Source organism: Macrotis lagotis, chromosome 1, assembly GCF_037893015.1.
Source record: "Macrotis lagotis isolate mMagLag1 chromosome 1, bilby.v1.9.chrom.fasta, whole genome shotgun sequence".
NCBI lineage: Eukaryota > Metazoa > Chordata > Mammalia > Peramelemorphia > Peramelidae > Macrotis > Macrotis lagotis.
In genome coordinates, this window is record NC_133658.1 from 31,688,675 (window position 1) to 31,702,668 (window position 13,994).

General features: G+C 35.3%; 1 non-coding gene across 1 annotated transcript; it reads left to right on the top strand.

Annotated features, from left to right (window-relative positions):
* Nucleotides 1–12,865: 12,865 nt before the first annotated feature.
* LOC141510765 (U6atac minor spliceosomal RNA) lies at nt 12,866–12,987 on the top strand. Its single transcript, XR_012475174.1, has one exon. It is a non-coding gene; the product is annotated as a U6atac minor spliceosomal RNA (small nuclear RNA).
* Nucleotides 12,988–13,994: the final 1,007 nt, after the last annotated feature.

Below are 13,994 nucleotides of genomic sequence, written 5' to 3' on the forward strand. Positions count from 1 at the left end.
TGTGAAACGCAGGGAAAGGGAATATTAGGACAGATCATGAGGGAGGCTTCACTTAGTTATAGTTTCACTCATTCCTTAAGTGGATCATTATGTCAACCATACCTCCAACTCTTTATAAATATAGTTGATCTTACAGTCACTCTGAGTGTTAGCACCGTTCACTTTCAGTCCGCTCCAACTACCCTGAGATCTTCTCCACAAAAACTTTGAAGTTCTCAGCTACCCTCTCTCATGTTACTCCTGTCTCTCCTGCCTCCATATTGGAAAATTGCACAGCAGCCACAACAGTGACTTTTGGAATTTTCTAACAGTTACTGCTATTGATATAGATGTGCTGTTAGAATTCCAGTTTATGCCTATTATGTGCGTCAACTTGAGTAAATTATATTACCTCTCTGGGCCATAATTTTCTCATTTTCAAAATAAGAAAGTTTAACCAGATGGCCTCTAGAGTACCTTTTAATTCTAAATTGATTCTTCCATCATCCTGTGACTTCTATTTCATAAAATAGCAGACTACTGTTTTATTATCCTGAATAGCCTACTCTATACCTAGGACTAAGGATATAATGCAAAATGACATTAGTGTTCTAATATCACCTGGTAAGATTGACTCTACTAGCATTTTTTTCATTTTTTTAAACCATGACTTGTAAGGTCATGGAGAACTCCAACAATTTATCTATTACATATGATATTAGGTAGTTTCCTGGGGATCTGAGAAGAAAAGTAACTTACTTAGGGTCAAAAGAGTGGAATGTATCAAAGGCAGGAAATAAATCCAGATTTTTTGGATGTCAAAGACAACCTTCTATCCTTTTATTCCAGATTGTCTCTTAAGAGTATGATATAAATTTGTTTTGTCACTTTGAAAAACATAGAGATCTTAGAATATGAGTCATCTGGTGACTGAAGAGAAAATGGGGAAGAAAGCTTTTAGTAGGGAAATGGGTTTTGGATATCTATGGGACCCTTATGATTGATGGATGAGGTAGAGCTGGAAGGAAAAGGGAGAGGTTTTTGAAAACAATATTCTCTTTTATATATGGATTAATTCAATAGCCATCTAGATCAACAATCTTATTTTATAGATGAGGAAACTGAGTCTCTGAAAGGTAAGTGAGATGTTCCAGTTTATATACGTAATAAGAAGTAAATGAAATAAATCCTTCTAAGTTTAAAATTAATAACCTTTCTATTACACTAGTAGTGCCACTGCACTACCAATTATTAAAGAGAAGAACCAACTGTGCCATCTATCAAAGCAGAGGTAGGATAAGCCGCTTGCTGGATGAGGAGTGAAGTAAAGAAATGTTCAAAATCTAGGACTTAAAGTGAGAATACTTGAAGTCATTATTGGAGTACTTTGAAAAAGTAATTAGTAGGGGTGGCTAGGTGGCGCAGTGGATAAAGCATTGGCTCTGGAGTCAGGAGGACCTGGGTTCGAATCCGGTCTCAGACACTTAATAATGACCTAGCTGTGTGGCTTTGGGCAAAGGACTTAACCCAATTGCCTTGAAAAAAAAAAGAAAAAGTAATTAGTAGGTGAGAGAAAGGAGACTCAAATCCAGGTCTCTCTCCCTGACTCTAAATCTAGCATCTTTCCAATTTTCTAAATATTTTATGTGAAACCAAGGTAAAATGATGGCCAGATTTCTTGAAATGTGGAACTCTTATTTAGTGAAATGCATGCATGTGTACATATTGCACTTTGAAATGATACATCTTGAAATTATCTATATTAGCTAATTAATCCTTTTTTTTGGAATGAAAATAGATCCATCATAGGGTGATATTATAGGCTATAACCTAGAACAGAGTTGGGTCAGATTGAAAGGGGAATTAATTGAGGAGTTTAGGTACCAAATGGCTACATGCCTTTATTGGTACTCAATATCCTTTATTCTCTCAGGGGAAACTTTGAGGATATCAATATGTTAACCATTAGGGCACTACCTGTAATCTTGTGTGCAATGATGGATAGGTTACTCTAGCCTTATATAGTCAGTTTTGATCCTTTCCATTTATATCCAAATCACTACTATCACAGTTACTCCAGTCACTATTCCTTGAGGGGAGAATTATGCCCCAAGGCACAGAAATAGCTTATTTTAAACTTGTATCCTTCCTGCTGGTATTGAAGTTTATTTTCTCTTCTTCTCTTTTCCCTATGACTGAAATCTGCCAGCTATTTTGTGAATCCAATTCACTTTGATTTGTTTCAATGTCTTCCAATAAGCATTTATCAAATGCCTACTATGTGGCTGGATGGGATGATACCAAAAAAACCCCCCAAAACTCAGTAGTCTTAGCCCTAAGGGAGCTTACATTGTGTGTGAGAATCTGTGCTTGAAAATAAAGCATTATATAAGTATTTACTTTTGTCTGAGAAAATCAAGCAGTATAAACTCTATTCACCCGTGGATCTCAGAAAGTCATTCATAAACTGAGAGCCTTGGGGTGTTTACTGACAGTAGAGTGGCACTTTGGCCCAGTGGAGGGGGCATCAGCTCTTTTGAATGTCCTATGCTGGGCATGGAGTGAAATGAGCTGTTAGAATAATGACTTCTGAACTCAAGCTCCTTGTGACATTGGTTAAGAAACTTTTTTTCTCTGATCTTCAGTTTCTGCATCTTTAAAATGGATTTCAGCTGGTCACTGTAAGTATTCTAAAATATTTGCTTTTTAAGATTAACCAAAATGTCTGACATGTGGATTTATTCTCTTGACCCCAGGAGGACAAATGCAGGAGCCATCACTGGAAGGTTCAAAAAAGTCTAGTTCTCACCAAAGAAAAAAGAAATCTTCCTAATGATTAAGACTTTCTCAGAGGGGAATTGATTGTCCTCGAATATAGTGGCTTCCCTCATTGGAGATCATATAAGAAAATCATGATGTCCAATAAATCAAAATTCTAACCAACCATTATTGAGTGACTATCAGATTTGAAAGACCCTTAGAGTCCAGTTTTTTTTTTTTAAAGGATCAAAAAGCATTAGATCTGGAGAGGCAGTATATAATGTGTATGTGTGAGACACCCACAAAATATCAATGATGATGATGCATTTATTAAGGGTTTATTATGTGCTAGACACTATCCTCAGTGATATGGATACAGATATAGAGAGAGACAAGATAGTACCTGCCTTCAAAGATGTTATAGTCCGAGAAAGAAAAGTGACACAAAGAAGGAACCAAAGGGGATTGGTGGTGGGTTTAGAAATGTCCCAGAAGAGATATGAAGGCTTACTTGGTATCAAAATCCAGATCATGGGATCAAGGCAGAATCCAAGGATCCAGGAAGGAAAGGACATGAGGAAGAAAAGGAAGGTGCCTGTAGAGCAGGAAATATAATTTGGATATTACTTGGAAGAAACTGAATACAAGGTAACTTTATGGAGAGGTATGCTAGGATAGAAAGAGATTTGGGGTATGGAGAAGACAATTGAAAATCCTTATGTAGGAGGAAACATCGAAATTGAGCATTAGAATTATGAGGGGAGAAAGCAAGTCCATTTATAGAGGCAATTACTGGTGGAGGAATGGGTAAGAATAAATGGTAGTGGATTGCTTCCAACTCAGACATTCTATGATTCTGTGATTCAGTCTCCTTTTAAAGGAATGAAGCCTGGCTACCAACTGCAACTAGTCAAGATTTAGAGGACATGAAAACATAAAGTCAAGGGTTTGACACTTAAAAGTAGCTCACTATCTGTTTTACTTGCTTCCTTCCTGCCTTCTTTTGTTAATGCCACACTTGATCTGAGATATTTTTGCAAGAGAATCCTCCCATCACTTCCTTTCTGATTCCATCTAATAATTACACCTGGCATATGTATGTATGTATGTATGTATATATGCATACATATATATATTAAGTTTTAAAAGAACTTTTTAGGTATTACTTCATTTGATTTTCACTGATCTCCAATAGTGTAGGCGCTAGACATCATCCTCATTTTATGTACATAGAGACTAAGACTCAGTGATATGAAATGCCCTGCCAAGTTTCCACAGCTGAGAAAATGTCTAAAGAGGGATTTAAATTCTTGTCTAACCTTAAAAATAAAATTTCTTTAAAATGAAGACTGCATTGTAACCAAGTCTCTAATCGTTTTTGTGAATGAGGCAATATTTTTAAAAGAAGTCAACATTTATTTTTTTAAGGCAACGGTAAGGAAGATTACCAGAAAACCCATTCACTCTTCTTTCCTGCACCAAACACTAAAGGATCTCTTTGGCTATTTATGAAAGACTATCATTTTTCCATCTTATGGAACACTCAGACACTCTCTTAGGATTTAATTCCTAGTCTTCAGAAGAAGGGATAAAATGAACACATCTCTGAGAGGATTTAGCAGAGAATTGACCCAACTGCTGGGATTAAAAAGAACACAGAGACTTGATTTCAGTCACATGGCAGGTCTCAATGGAACTTAGAATCAGGACATTCCCAAATACCTTTAAAGGTGATTTTAAAAGAAAATATTCTGTGCTTCTTCTCTTATGAGATCTTTTATGGTTCATTACTAATTCATACTTTTATATCTGTAATTATCAAATAAACTTCTTTGGGGGTAGGACTCTATTTATGTTTATCTAATTCCCCTCAGAACCTAAGACAATATTTTTCATCTATTCTTCTCAGTATACCACAAATTTTCAAATAAAAAGACTACTCAGAAATTCAGAGGGTTCATTTATTGAATTCTCTGAGTAAATGAGAATTAAATGAAAAATGTTTTGTTTAAAATATTTTATTTCCACAAATAATTATTTAGCACCTATTAGGGTAGGGATGAGGAATTGTTTTTTTCTGTCAAGGGACACTTGGATTTTTGTAACATCATTCACCTGCTGTATTTGCTCAAACATTTAATTAATTTACTCCTAAAAAACGCCAAGATTTATTGAATTTTGACTTCCACCTGTGGTTGACATGGCAGTGATAGATCAAATGATTTCCTTGTTCTTTTTTATTTAGGTTTTTTTGCAAGGCAAATGGGGTTAAGTGGCTTGCCCAAGACCACACAGCTAGGTAATTATTAAGTGTCTGAGACCGGATTTGAACCCAGGTACTCCTGACTCCAGGGCTGGTGCTTTATCCACTGCACCACCTAGCTGCCCCGATTTCCTTGTTCTTATGCAGTCTGTGAGTCGGACATTCCCTACTCCTATACTAAAGTGAGCATTGAGCTAGGCAATAGACACAGGAAAATTTGCTTTTTAAATTTTATTTTCAATTTATTAAATAAAACATTCATTTTCATAACAGTACGATTAAAAAAGATAATTACTCATGAAACTGAAATCTACTATATACAACTTGCTATTCTTTTCAAATATATAACAAAATTATCATGTAAATTTCTTTTTCTTTCTTCTCCACCCACCCAGATGACTATCTTTGGACACACACACACACACATACATACATGCACACACAAACACACTTAGATATATAATTATTCTATACATACTTTTATTTATTGGTTCTTTCTCTGCATGCAGATAATATTTGTTTTTAACTGAACATATGATTTTAATCATGTTGAAACTTTTTTTTCTTACCAATTCAACTTGGTAAAGTCTCTACAAGGTACAGTTTTAGAGAGTTGCCTTTGGCCACTAAAAGATTACATAGCATGATTTAGTCAGGTATACAGCATAATATGGAGGTTGTTTTTTGAATCTCTATCTTTCTGAATGTGAAACCAACTATCTAGCTATGCAAAACTGCCTCTTGAGTCCTGGAGCATAAAGTCAAAACATAGCAGTGCCAGCCTTCAAAAAACTTATATTCTACTGATGATAATTTAGTATAAACACAAATAATTCAATACATATATAAACACATACATACAGGTCATGTTTGCATATGCATACATGTGTGTTTATACATGCATGTGATATATTTGCATATGTATATTAAAATTTGTTTATGCACACATAAAAGTCAAAACAAACCTTTGTAGTTTAAGGGAAATGGTATACTGAAGGGATTAGCAAGGGTTTTTTAAGAGAGCATTTCTGAAAGGAGTTACAGATTCCAAGGAAGCACTCATGAGGTGGTGCTTTCTTTATATTTCTAAAATCTATTCTGACACATTTAAAGAAAATCCTTAGGTTTTTGTCATTGGAGAGATGCAGCAGAAATATTTCTCCTGGGGTTTGTTAAAGGAATAACATGTTAAATTGGCACAATTTCCTGTTTTACCAAGTAGAAACTAGTGAACATAATTATGCTTCTGTCAGACAACCAGGAAGCTTGTAGGGCTTGGAGACATCATTTAGAAGATCCTTAAATAATTCTAACTGTATCATACAGGATAGAAAGATGGAGAAAGTTCAAGGTAGTGACAATGGGAACTGACCTCAGGGCATTGGACTCCTTCATGAATTCAAGTCACTTTGATACTCGAAACTCTTATGGGGAAGATTGAGAGCTGTACATTTGATAAGCTATATCCTTGGGTGCTGAGTGATCTGGTAGATATGACTGTTTAGTCATGATACTACTTAAAAAAAAGAAAATAGAAGAGGGAATACAAAATTGGAGAATTGAACGTGTCCATTAAAAAGAAAAGCAGGAATAGAGAACAAGGTCTGCACACTTTGGTCCAGAAAGTTTGACTTCCATTTTGGGAAAAAAATATAAAACAATGAGATGATGGGGGGAACTATAAATATACCATAAATATGTGACAATTGTAAGAATCTGATTTTGTTTTAACAATAAAAGGTCACCTAAGTTTAATCTCATGTCTTTTTGACAAAGTTATTCAACTAGCAAGTGAGGAGGATGCCACAAGTAACAATTTATCTCGATTTTAGCAAAATTTTTGATATAGCATTTCAAATTATTCTTTTTGAGAATATGGAGAGATGAAAACAAGATATTCGATGGAATTTGAACATGTTGGATGACCTTATTCAAAAATTACTTGAGGGGAAGCTAGATGGTGTAGTGGATAGAGCACCGGCCCTGGAGTCAAGAGTACCTGAATTACAATCCGGCCTCAGACACTTACTAATGACCTAGCTGTGAGGCCTTGGGCAAGCCACTTAACCCCATTTGCCTTGCAAAAAAACCTAAAAGAAAATTACTTGAAAAGAGATCTCTAGTGAAGTGGAGTAGGAATCCTTTATTCATTGACTTTTAAACATTTTTTTCAATGTCTTAAACAAGCACCGAGATTCTGTACTCATTAGATTTACAGATGATGAAATCTTTGAAGGAATAGTGAAAACATATGGCAGAGTCAAGATCCAAAGGGATCATGTGAAACTAGAGTACTCTATTGAAACAAATTTGATGAACCCCAATAAGGATAAACACAAAATTTTATACTTTGATACAAAACATAAAATTTCAAAGAAATGTAACTATATTAATTTAGACAGAAATTTAGACAGAAAATAGCTGGAGTTTTGAATCACATGGCAAGGTCAATATGTCAACAATATATCATGGCAACAAAGCAAAGGAAACAATAACACAAACAAAAATGCAACACGTATGCCACTCACTCCTTCAAAGAAATAATGAGAACACACAACTTAATGGCATCTTAGGAAAAATCAGGAGACACAACTTCAAGGAAAGAAAATATTCATCCCTTAATCTCTTTCCTCCTTATTTACCATTTGAAGTATTGTGTTCATTTCTGGTAACAGAGTTCAAGAGCAGTGATAAATGGAAGACTATCCAGAACAAGGAACTTTGAGTCTATCTTTAGGAGGACTGGTTGAAGGGATTAGATAAATTTTGCCTGGGGAAGGGAATACTCAAAGGAGACATACTAGCTAATGTGTTTGATGGGCTTACACATGGAAAAGCGATTGTTCTAAGAGGCAAAGACTGAATCAGAAGCAATAAGTGAAAGTTGCAAAAAGGGACATGTTTAGGGATTTATGTCAGGAAAAGATTCCTAAAAATGGAAGCTTCTGAAAATAGAATGAAGTAATGGTCTTTCACTTCTTCCAATTTGCTTATTGAGTATTCATTCTATAATAATGATTGCTTTTCAGGGATGGATGTGACTGGATGGCCACCAAAATTTCTTTTAACTCTGAAATTCTCTGATTCAGTGCCATATTCTGAAATATGTTACAAAAGTAACAACAAATTATTTTACAAAGAAGATATTCAATTTTTAAATAAAAATGTTCAATTTTAAAAGTAATGAATACAATTTTTCATGCAATAAATAATAATTTAAAATAATAAATTAAGATAAATATTTTGGACTGAGATGGAGAAGACATGTCAGGCATAGATGGATAGAGAAGCATGGCATATTTTGTTAACAAAAATACTATTTCACAAACAGAAGTTCAGAAGAAATGGGACACTCCTGAGGTAAGTTAAGGACAAAAATGTTGCCTATTTGTTTACTTTTAGTTATATTCAAGAAAAGGAAAATCAAAGCAAGAAGCAGATTTCTATGTTTAATATATGGGATAACAATGGAGACAGAATGACAGTGAGAGAATAAGGCAGACAGAAAAGACAGGCAGAGAAATACAGAGACAGAGAGAGAGAAACAAAAACAGACAGAGAGTAAGAGAGAGACAGACAAATGAGAGCGAAAGAGACAGACAATATAGTTTCTCAGAATGGTCTTTGATTCTGCTTTTATTGTTGGGACTAGAAAAGACAGAATAAATATGACTCACAGAGATTTGCTATACAAAATAATGAGACAGTAAGAGAGTATTCACATGCTCCTTTTGAGTTAAATTCTGATGCACCTTTGTGCACCCAAACAAAATTGAAAGATGTAATTTCTGACCTGCTGCCAATAATTTTTTCAAAGGGGTAAGAGAATTTACAAAGTATCATATATTTGGATCATAAAAAGGTTGTCCTTCAGTTTTAATAAATGGGACAGAATTGAATCAGTAATATGGAAGCTCATCATTGAGATTGATATCAATTCTCAGAAAAATTCTTGAATACAATCATGAAGGGGCTACGTCATGCATATCTCAAAGGGAAATGTTGACCACTCATTATTTTGTCAGATGTGTCATGGTAATATGTCCTAAATTTTTCATGATATTAAAATTTAATAATAGGGAAACACTTTCTCATATTCTTAAAAAAGACAAACAAATAAAAATTCAAACTTTATTTTTAGTTAAGAAACATTCTTTTTTCTTTTTCCATCTTTCTCAATTAGGAAAGAAAAAAGAGAAGAGAGGAGAGGAAAGCAATCTTTTGAAACAAATATGAACTCTCAAGCAAAATATATTTCTATAATTGTCCATGTCCAAAAATGCATATCTCATATTGCATCTTTTTTTTTTGCTTGTTTTCACAAGGCAATGGGGTTAAGTGGCTTGCCCAAGGCCACATAGCTAGGTAATTATTAAGTATCTGAGGTTGGATGTGAACTCAGGTACTCCTGACTCCAGGGCCTGTGCTCTATCTACTGCACCACCTAGCCGCCCTCATATTGCATCTTTTAGACAAAATAAAGAAATGTGGACTTGACAACAGTACCATTACGGGTAGATTCAGAGCTAATTGAATTGACAAATTGACTGTAATCAATTTTCAATCTCAAATTCAAAGGAAGCTCCCAGTGAATTGTCAAAAGGATCTCTGTTTGGTTTTGACTTATTTTAAGATTTTATTTTATTTTTAAATCAGTGACTTGGGCCAAGATATTCTTGCCAGTCTCATCAAATTTTCAGGTAAATACCAAAGTGTGGGGAATTGTTAATGCATTATGTGAAGAAGTAAATATCCAAACAGATCTTGACAAAGAATATTGACCTGAATTTAACAATGTATATGAAATTTAATTAGTTCAAATGTAACTCCTACACTTGAGTACAAAAAAAAAATCAATTTCACAAATTTACAAGCAAAACCCAAATCATATTTCTGGCCTAGCGACTAATTTCTTAGCTAATGAAATTAGTTAAAATCTACCTCCCCCAAACATGATTCTTTGAGTCATTATACCTTCACCCAGAGTCTAGGCTTCAAAAATTTCCATTATTGATGTCTAGGTTGCCATGGATGTGGGAGAAAAAGGTTGATCTTGTACAAACAATCAAGGTAACAATATAAATATAAAATACAATATAACCTTTACTCCAGCCCATAGTTAATAAAAAAAGAACACTGTACTTTCAAAAAAATGCAGAAAACGCATAGCACAATAACCCAGAAATAATAGATCCTTTTCTTCTAGAGATAAGTAGATGGCACAGCGGATAAAGTGATAGGCCTGGTGTCAGGAAGATCCAAGTGCAAATTTGGTCTTAAACATTCTATTTATTAAGTATTGAAAACTTGCCACTTCATCTTTTTTTTAAATTTTTTTTCTTCAGTTTCCTTGGTTGTTAAATAGTGACCACGACTGAGGGCTGGATAAAGCAAGATATTATTCATAAAGTGATTATCACAGTACCTAACACACAGTAGAAAATAGACATTTCCTTCCTCCTTTCCCCATTTACCTCAGAAATCTTTCTTCTCTTAGTTTCAAAGTTCTATAGTTCTTGCTGGACTCTTCTCAGGGGGAAAGTCATCTTGGACTGCCAGTGGTATACACTCTTGAATACCAATGACTCTCAAAATTACCAAACTATATTTCTTCCCTTGATCTTTAGGGCTATCCTTTGGTTAAGAATTCTTTCAGAAAGAAAACAGATGTGCAGTTGATAGAGGGATAATAAGATTTATTTTTCACAATATTCTATTTATTAATCTAAACTCATGTGAATAATTTGATTTCCTCCAAAAATTGATCCCTGTAGCTGCAAGCGTAAGAAATAAGTAAAGTGATGAATTATCTGGCTTGGGGTTAATACCGTGCTAACCAACTCTGAGTTTACTGAGTTTACCATTCCCTAGGAAATCCCTCTTTCCTAATTATAAGAATAGATTGAGAGATATTGCTTCATGGAAAATCTGCTTTCTCCTACATAGGAGGATGATGTTCAAGACCTCTTATACCTTTCCAGGGTACTTTTTTTGTTGATATATGGTAATTTTTTGGTCATGTGTGACCCCTTGTAAAACCATTTGGAAATTTCTTGGTAAAGATACAAGAGGGATTTGCCATTTCCTTTTCCAACTCCTTTTACAGATGGGAAAACTCAGGCAAACAAGTTTAAAAGAATTGCCTAGGATCATATAGTTAGGAAGTATCTGAAGGGAGATTTGAACACACAAAGATGAATCAATAATCTTCTCTCCAGACCTGGTACTCCATCCAGTACACTGCTTAGCTGCCTCCTCCAGGATCCTAGGGAACTGCCACAGCTTAGATTATAAGTATCCTCTCCTCATCACTGCTGTAGAATGGATAGCATGAATGACTCTGCTCCCACTTTTCTATGGGAAGATGTTATTAAAACCCCATTGATGTCATATCATTGGCCTAGATACTTACCTATCTTTAAAAAATGAATTTTGCCACTTGGACTTCCATAGTTTGGCACTAGAACCGCTCATCTTGGAACATGTGTGTGAGACCTGAGTTCCATACATGTCTCATAAGGTTGGTTCTTGTCCTTCATTATTCAAGAAGATCCAAATGACAGCAATATGTTTGAGACAAATTATAGCATGTCCTACTGTGGCTGATCAGACCAATACAATCTCAGAATGTTCGACCATTGGTTGGGCACAAAATAGTCCATGTGAACACAGATACTCTAAACTTATGGATATCACTTTTCCTTTGAGCTGCTTCAATTCTGCCTTCCTTCACCAATGAGGGCACACCATACTGGGTGGTACTGTGCCAGTGTCTCCCAGACTGTAGAATCAGTTCTAAAATTCTCTAATGAGACCTTCATGCTATCCTGGTATCACTCATACTGATCCTTTTGTGAGCACTTTCCCTGTGTGAGTTCTCCATACAATAGCTTTTTTTGGCAAGCATATATCTGACATTCTAACAACATGTCCAGCCCATCATAGTAGCACTCTCTGTAGTAATGGAGGAATTCTAGACAGTTTAGCTTGATAAAGGCCCTCAGTGTCTGGTATCTTTTCCTGCCAGGTGATTTTCAGGATCTTCCTAAGACAAGTTAAATGGAAATGATTCCATTTCCTGACATGGAGCTGGTAGACTGTCTAGGTTTCACAGGCTTATAGTAATTAGTTTGCTACTCAATCTACTACCTCTTCTCTTCTATACTTTCTTTTGGAGACTCTCGGCTATTTAACTAGTTCTGGCAATGTGAGTGTCAACCTCATTGTCAATGTGTATGTACCTCCTTGGAAAGGATACTGCCAAAGTAAATGAACTTGTCCACAGTTCTCAAAAGTTCTCCATTTACTGTAATTCATAGTTCCGCCTATGGATCGTGTGGTGCTGGCTGATGGGGTGCTTGTGTTTTCTTGGAGCTAATTGTTAGATAAAAATTATCAGAAGCAACAAAGAATTGATCCATACTTTATTTCATCTCAGCTTCAGAGACCGAATTGAAGGCATCATCATCTGCAAACAGAAGATCATGCACCAACACTCCCTCTTCTTTGGTCTTTACTTGCAGCCTTTTCAAGTTAAAGAATTTGCCATCAGTGTGGTAGCTGCCCTTGAGGCCATGTTCATCTTCATTGAAGGTATTTGATAAGAAGGCTGAAAACATCATGCTAAAAAGTATGGAAGCAAGGATATATCCTTAGGAAATCTCAAGAGCATTATCCACTATTCAGAATCAGGGTAAGCATGTCATTAAAAAAATAACCTAAAATACTGATGAACTTCTCCAGGCAATCAAATTTTGACATAATTTTCCATAAATCCTCATGACTGATAATATCAAAGGCCTTGGTCAAATATACAAATGTTGTATGGAGACCTCAGTCCTGTTCCTGGCATTTTTTCCCATGGAATTGTTGGGAAGTAAAGGTTAGCACTCTCCTTGAAACATGGATGAGGTCCTAGTGCCTTTGCATTACATATATGGTTAAGGCATTGTCACCTTCTCTGTGGCCTCTAACCATGTAAATGTCTCATATGCACAATGGGTGACTGTACTCAGATCTTGGGTTCCTGAGATCTTGATCTGTGTCTGATGTTTCCTACCTTTTTGTGACTTTGCAGACAAAATTAGTCTGTAAATAAATTAGTTTAAGAGCTTGTTGGTGTTTAGCCTACATGATACTTTTTTTTCAAGGTGGGAGTAAGACATACGTGGAGTTATAACTGTGGTAGTATCCCTGATGGGAATTTTTGATGACATTTCTTCAAATTATATAGATGGTAACTGTCCTATAAATGATGATTTAGGGTGTTCTCAACCTGGTATTCACAAAGAGATTTCAAAAGGTATCTGAACTTGTATGGGAAAATGCAATTTCATTTTCCCTAACTTTTACTTTTCTTTGATTTTATCTATTTTCTTTTTAGGAATATTAAAACATTATTTTGAGAAGTCAACAGGACTCATTAGTGTCTGTCTGTCTGTCTTCTGTCTGTCTCTTTTCTCCTTAAATGAAAAAAAGCTCTCTTAGAGCTACAAAGATATACTAAGAAGAAGTGACTTATCCATCATTGGTTAGTCCATAAATATTTATTAAGAGCCTTTAATGTATTAGGCACTGCAATGATTGCCGGAGTTACAAATATGAAAAATAAAGACAATATCATCCTTGAAGAAACTGACAATCTAATAGGGGGGAAAGGAAAACTGAAAATTTGGGACCGAGAGAAAGGATATCCAATGTAGGGGCATGGTGAAGTCCAGGCCAAATAAGGAAAAATGCATGGGAAATTAAAAAAAAAGCAATGCCTGAACTGAGAGCCCTCTTTAAATGGTGTTCTTTGTCCTGCCCTCCAGCCCTACAATAAGAGGAGAGTAAGAGGTATTGAGCATACTGATGAAATGTGAGCCCCAAGATTGATGCAATGTCATAGAATGATGAGTTTTGTATTGATGAAGTTTCTGTAAATATGGAAGAGTTCAGTGCAAAGGAGTGTGGCCAGATGGAAAAATGAAGATATAGTCCCATAGATAGT